This window comes from Pogonomyrmex barbatus, unplaced genomic scaffold (genome assembly GCF_055798465.1).
Source record: "Pogonomyrmex barbatus isolate J1 unplaced genomic scaffold, ASM5579846v1 scaffold1, whole genome shotgun sequence".
Classification (NCBI taxonomy): Eukaryota; Metazoa; Arthropoda; class Insecta; order Hymenoptera; family Formicidae; genus Pogonomyrmex; species Pogonomyrmex barbatus.
In genome coordinates this window covers 22,705,415-22,712,426 of record NW_028297098.1, presented here as the reverse complement: position 1 = coordinate 22,712,426, position 7,012 = coordinate 22,705,415, and the positions used below count along the sequence as shown (strand labels likewise).

General features: G+C 36.4%; 1 long non-coding RNA gene across 1 annotated transcript; it reads left to right on the top strand.

Moving 5' to 3' along the window:
- The first annotated feature begins 1,700 nt into the window (after positions 1-1,700).
- On the top strand, positions 1,701-7,012 carry LOC148938253 (uncharacterized). Its single transcript, XR_016138514.1, has 2 exons — positions 1,701-2,271; positions 2,396-7,012. It is a non-coding gene; the product is annotated as an uncharacterized LOC148938253 (long non-coding RNA).

Here is a 7,012-nt window from a genome sequence, read left to right as displayed (position 1 = left end):
AATAATACCAAAGTGATTTTGCGATAACATTATTTTATGGATATTTAATTTAAACTAATTGACTGAGTTAATACGTTTGAAATCTATTAATTCTATGAAATAAAAATATTAAATTGAAATGATTATTGCGTTAATTTAACTCATGATTTAACTCATGATTTGTGTAATTTATTTTTAAATTATTAAATATATTAAAAATATTTTGTATTAATTTTACATTTTACATTAAATTATTTAACGTTAAAAAGTATTAAAAATATTTTTGTGTGTATTTTAATCGTACGAGAATATAATGTACAATAGCTGATATAACGGTAACGGATTTTTCGAACGATATAGCCACTTTCGTCGTTAGGCGACGAAATTGCAACGCAATCAGGAAGTCATCAGACACTCTGATAAGCATGAAACGCGCTATTTGATACGAATTCAATGGTATCAAATCTCTCGCGAATCGTGATCGTAAATTTTTCAGAATTAGTCCGCGCAGTCGTTCTACATTTTAACTTAATTTAGAAGAAATTGATCACATTATCTTTTTTAAAATCTGTTCTCAATAATTACAATTTTTCATAAAAATAAAACATTTATAAACTTTTATAAAAAAAATAGTCATACATGCAGTGTAACGTATATTTGTAAGTTTTTTTATGTATATTTATTCTTTGGTTGCAACTACGCAACATTATTACGCAGAATACATTCGTCTATTACGCAAAAAAATAAAAATGCAGTTGCGTTTACGACGTGCAACAACGCAGCTTGGAATAATTATCGCGATACAATGTGGAGATTGCAGTTACATTTTGCAAGTCCATATGTAATAATGAAATTGTATTCAGAACTGATAACGGGCGCACATTTGGAAAACGTGGTTTGCAAAAATACATAAGAATTACAAAATTTTGGAGTCTCAGTCAGTTGAGGACATTTGCATTTTTTGCTATTACGTGTTACGGAACGGAGCTTTCTTGACAGTTAGCGTCAAAGAAGAAGAAGAGGTAAAGTAAAGTAAGATTTCGAAACGTCGTCGTCGTCGTCGACGACGACGACGACGACGACGACGATGACGGCAACGTCGGAGGAAAAAGATTAAGACGAGCAGCGGAATCGTTATCAATGGTGTCAGGGTCCCGTGGTTCGTTTTATCGCACAGCTATCCGAGTATCCGATCGAGAGAGAAAGAGAGAACTATTCGATTGTGCTTACTCGTGCTTAAAGTCGGCCGCACAAGTGTGGTGGTTCTGTCAGTTTCTGTCCTCTATAATCCATTGTTTCAGTGGCCGTTAATTGTTATCGCCGTTACGTGACACGGTAAAAATCTCATCCGATCAAAGAACGAGGTTGATAAGACCCTGTCGTTGCCACTGCAGCCGATTACATCGGCATCGATAAGGTGGCGCATCCTCGATATGACTGCACATACACACACACACACACACACACACACACACACACACACACACACTCTCTCTCTCTCTCTCTCTCTCTCTCTCTCTCTCTCTCTCTCTCTCTCTCTTTCTGCTGAGATTCTCGTGAAGTTCTATATCTTACTGAGATATAGAACTAAGATATAGAAGGAAAAAATGCATAATGAGAAATGAGAGTAAAATGTTATATTTTTGGTTCTACATAAAGATCATATGTAAAATATTTTTTTCATATATATATATATATATATATATATATATATATATATATTCACCAATCTTAACATTAGATTTATTTTTTTATGTTTGCTACTAACATTTGCTTTATGTTTATTATTAATATATCTTAATCTGCAATAAATTGAAATTTAACGAGTATCGTAGATTTTTCTATTTGAGATTTATTTAAGAAAATTTATGAAATTCTATAGAAAATTTTAGAATGAATGTAATATCTCTCATAATTTATAAATAGCAAAACCATGTTACTTTACAAAGAATATCATGAAAATTTCATCGTCCTTTTTAAAAGATTAAAAAATGGAATAGAATCGAGAAAAAGATGAATAATTATTACGGTACTTACTTTTGAAAGATTTATTAATTTATATCATAAGCATATGGATAATATGTGTACTGCTGCAGGTGTTGCTTATGATTGGTTATCTGAAAATATTCCTACAAACCGTTATTTCCTGATACATACTTGCGGCACTTTCGACTGAAATATATTTTTACAATGTTTCGTAGCATGCAATGCGGCACGTGTAAGCGCACCTGCTCGCTTTGATGGATTATCTCGACCGATAATACGTTTATCTAATGAAAATGCAAGTCTAAGGTGCGTGCTTTTGTTATGTAACTGGTTATTGAGTACGTGCCTGACTTACGCTGGAAAATGAATTCGATTGATTGAAAACGGAATGAGATTAGTTATATTAATTACATTATTTATTACATTTTAGGTTACTTTTAATGAAACGTTAAATTCTACAGAAATTCACAACGGGATTCTAGAAATTTATATCTGTATGAAACTCGCAACTTAAATGGAGAATACATATCACATTTTATTTTATATTTGATTTTATATACTTGTTGTATATGAAATAGGATATATAATGAAATAAAAAATAATGAAATAAAACATAATTCTGCTTTTTTCTCTTTTATTATGTATGTATTATGAATTTTTCAAATATATCCAACTATCTTCTTATCAACTTTTATCACAGGCTTAGAGTGAAAAGCTGTATAACAGCTTTTGCAAACACGAAATTTGTCGGGCGTCGCGTCAGCCGATTTTTCCATGTCTCGATTAGCCTGTCTTTATCCTTCTTCTTTTTCAAAAAAAAAAAAAAAAATTAATCGTCCCAGCGAGCGAGAGGTACTTTCGAAATCGGCTTGTCCGAGCGGATACTCGCTTGTAACAGTTAGGAGGATTCGACGTCGACGAGCCGGGCGTCGCGACGCCATGTGGGCGTCGAGGGCATCCATCATGCCCCGCGCGTGAATTACCACCGCTGCTTCTAACCCAACCTAAGAGATTTTCGAAGAAGAGGATGGCGAGGAAGCGAGACGAGACTAAAGGAGCAGAGAAGCCGAGGTAGAGAAGCGGTTGTCCAAACTTGACACTGCGAATAGTTGCCTTGCATACGACGAAGTATCCTCTTTTCGTACCTTTTCTCTTGTAAACCCTCTTTTGTTTTACTTCCGTTTCCTTTGCTCGTTTCTAACGTGTGTGTGTGCGCGCGCGCGCGCGCGTGTGTGTGTGTGTGTGTGTGTGTGTGTGTGTGTGTGTGTGTGTGTGTGTCTGTATGCGCGCCAGATTAAATAGAAAAATTGATGATTTGAGATTCTGGCCTCACTGGGAAAGAACTCATAAAGTTTAAACCTAGTGACCTAGTAATCTAGTAATCCAAGTAATCGAGCCGAATATTTCCATAGCTGAGTTTTGTACACATCAATATCGTGAACAGAATAAATTTTTGTTTCATCATAACCCATATTTAATATAAACTACATGAAAGCTATTCAATCTTAAATGATTTAATTCAATCTTAACTGATTAAATGATTAATCTGATTTCAGATTAATACTTTCAATTTATATTTAAATTCATATTTAAAAAAATATGTAACTCTCTCTCTCTCTCTCTCTCTCTCTCTCTCTCTCTCTCTCTGTTTTTGTTTGTGTATTTAGGGATAATTTCCAAAGGAATAATTCGTAACTTTAGTTCGGGTCAGTCACGTTGACAGTGACGAATAATGGATATTCTGTCGACGAGAGAAAGAAGAGAGAAAGAAGAATACAGAACGGTGGGAGACGGAGGTCTCCCGCGATAAATTCGCGCTATATTTTTCACGGTAGAACCATCTCGTGCTTCCACGTCCTCATAACCGGCACAAATTGCGCAAAAATACTGCCACATATAAATTGCGGCGAAATCGGCGCGCGCGCCGACAAGTCCGAGAATCTCTTGGATCTAATTTGAGCAAAAGCCTTTTCCGTTCCTCTGTGACCGCGTCGTCTCTTTCCTTATATCGTATACGTATACAACGGACGAATCTCTAGGTACATTTTTAATCCTTGTATTACAGTCAAGGAAAATTACGAAATTACTTCGGGGCAGAATTTCTTGTATCTTAATTTTAACTAAATAATTTTAACTTAGGTATTTATTTTAATCTATTTTATATTTGTATATTTTTATGGATTTTAATATAAAATTGTTGTACAAGAATTTTCTGTTTATTTGCTTATTGAAGCATATAAATAAAGATAAGATATCGAAGCGATAAAGATTAGTTAAAGTGATAAAATTTTTTTATGATAAAATTTCATGGATTTTTAATTTTGCATTCAGATCTTCGAGAATTGTCAGCCTAAGGGGGAAAGGAGAATAAGCAGTGATCAATTATCTGCACCTATGTCCCGAAGAACTTTCGAACTTTCCGAATCGGGATATCTACCCCGTTTTTCTATTTGCCGATATTTCAGCCGCGATAAAGAGATCTGAGCATGGTCTAGACTGGCCGAGTCGATAAAGGAATCTATTACCGCCGAAAAAGAAAGAAAAGAAGGGAGGAAAGGATAGTTCAGAGATGTGCCACTGACTCCGTGGAATCTCAGAATTTTTCAGGCTATTACAATATAGCATTTCTTTATCTGCACAGAGATGCCGCGAATGTCAAAAGAGGGGTTGGACCCCTTCCGCCGTTCGTTTTCACTGGAGATTGGTAGTTTTTCTCGGATCTTATTGGTAGCGCATTGCCGGAATACAGCGAGCGTTAATATTGACCGCCTCTTTTCGATAGTGCCCATCGCGGTATCACGAAATTGAATTTATGATATACAGTGACGGAAGAGACGAATGGTTGCGAGTATTCCGGATTAAATCCTACGAGAGCTCGTCGCTAGACGACTGTCTTCCTCGTTTCGAGGAAGTCGATATCATGGCGAAAAGAGACATGAAGAGTAGAAATTGCACGTTTCAATATGATTTCTAAATATTGCAATTTTATTCCTGATATTTTACTCGAAAGAGAGATTATTTTAAACTATCGCAAGAATTTTTTTATATTGTTGCAGAGGATTAATCGACATAGAATATGAATTAGTCCGTTTAAAAAATATTTATTTAATTTTTTGCCAATAGAAGTTTTTATTTATAAATGCCTATGTAAAACTCTGAAAGATTTTACTTACGCATTTTTATCATTTTAAATCGTTTCTATAATTATAACCTCATCGCTATGATTCTTATCGGGTATGAAAATTTCGTTTGAAAATGACGATTCAGAAAAGATATCACTCGTTTCGTTTAAGAAAGGTTACTCTTTTCGTTTTAATCCATTTACGAAAGTTCCAATTTTCTCACAGATTGCCGGGGAACACCGTATTAACATTTGATTAGAAAGACAACGCACTTGGTGAAAATGATATAGTTTGCGATTTGCACGATCGCGGCCATAGAGCTCATATGAATATGAATTTTCCAAAAGAAGATCTCGAGGGCTCGGAAGATCGCGAGTCGTCCGAGCTGCGAGTCGTCGGAGCGAGACGGGCTTTCCTCCCTCTATCTCGCAGCAAGGAAATGGAGAGGAAACTGATTGGAGCTGTTAACGTAAATACGCGAATGGATGTACGCGATCGGAAATCGGGATTAGTGAATTGGCTCACTGTTTCTCCCTTATATCTCCTCCCTACGGAGATAGTGCTCTCCGCGCGCGCGCGCGCTTTCCTCTCCCTCTCTCTCTTTTTCTTTTCTCTCTCATTGTCCTTACTCCAGAAAGCCATCGTTTCGCCTTCCCGATCTTCGCCGTTCTATCTCGATATCTTCTTCGTTTTCTCCCTCTCCGACTCTCTCTCTTCCGGCTCACCACCGACCGAATTGAGCGCTCGTACGCCGTTCGATCTTGCATTTGGCCGCCAGTCTGGATTTCTGATTTGAGTGCTCGCAATTTTCGGACGGTAGAATCCGCTTTACGCCGCTCGCACGCTCGAGACTGCTGATCTCTGTGCGAATTAACCGAACCCTCTCTCTTCTCGTTATCGCGATAATTCGCGCATTCGCAATTCACCACGATTTCTTCGTGAACCGACGGGGAAATTTTGCTATATTAATGACGTAATCTCATCTCTCGTAACACAAGAATATGTAAATATTTGAATACACAGCTTTGAGGTATCGAAAATGATTATCAATATTATGATTATCAATATTTATTCGTGTGGTAATCTAATATTATATTTTTGATAAAAATTAGATAGCTGTAATATTATTTCGGAACGAACGATTAAAAATGAAAAGAGAATGTGATCGTAGGAAGTATGAAATATAAATAATATTGTCATTTAATATATATTAACATACGAGCTTTTGTAAATATACTCGTAAAGAAAGTTTGGCATTATTTGAAATTCAAGAATAATTACGAAATAGGAAAATGAAAGATCTTTTCGATGTAAAAGCGAAGCCTTGCTGCGCCAAGACTTGTAACGGATCACCTTTACGTCAGCACGAAACGAGTGCCCTGGCTAAAGTGCATACAGGTAGGCGGTGCGTGGGTGTGTATATGTGTACATGTGTGTGGCTATAAGCAAGTGCACACTCGATCCTTCTTCGATCGTTCGGCAAATGCTTTTTACGAAATTGGACTCGTCAATGGAATTGAATTAATGTATACCGAGAGAGAGAGAGAGAGAGAGAGAGAGAGGGGGGGGGAGAGAACGAGAGAGTTACATGCGCGGATTGGTGGGATGGTCTTGTTGGCAGTCTTCTTGGATATGATCGGTTCTCGGTCACCATCTAATCACCTGAGAGCACAAACGTCGTCATCGATGTAAAACGATACCGCTCTTCTTTTGCAAGCCGCGTTTCTCTTTTATGTTCATAACTGCTGCCAAACTTTCGATTGACGTTGATAGCTTTTATTCGTAAAACATGGATTTGATTGTTCTACTAAAGAATTTGTTAAGTAAGTTGGATCACATTTCAAATAAAATTGTCGAGTTCTAAGAAATAGCGGTTCAAATTGATTTTTAAAGTAAATTTTTTATATTACATGTCTACCACCAAA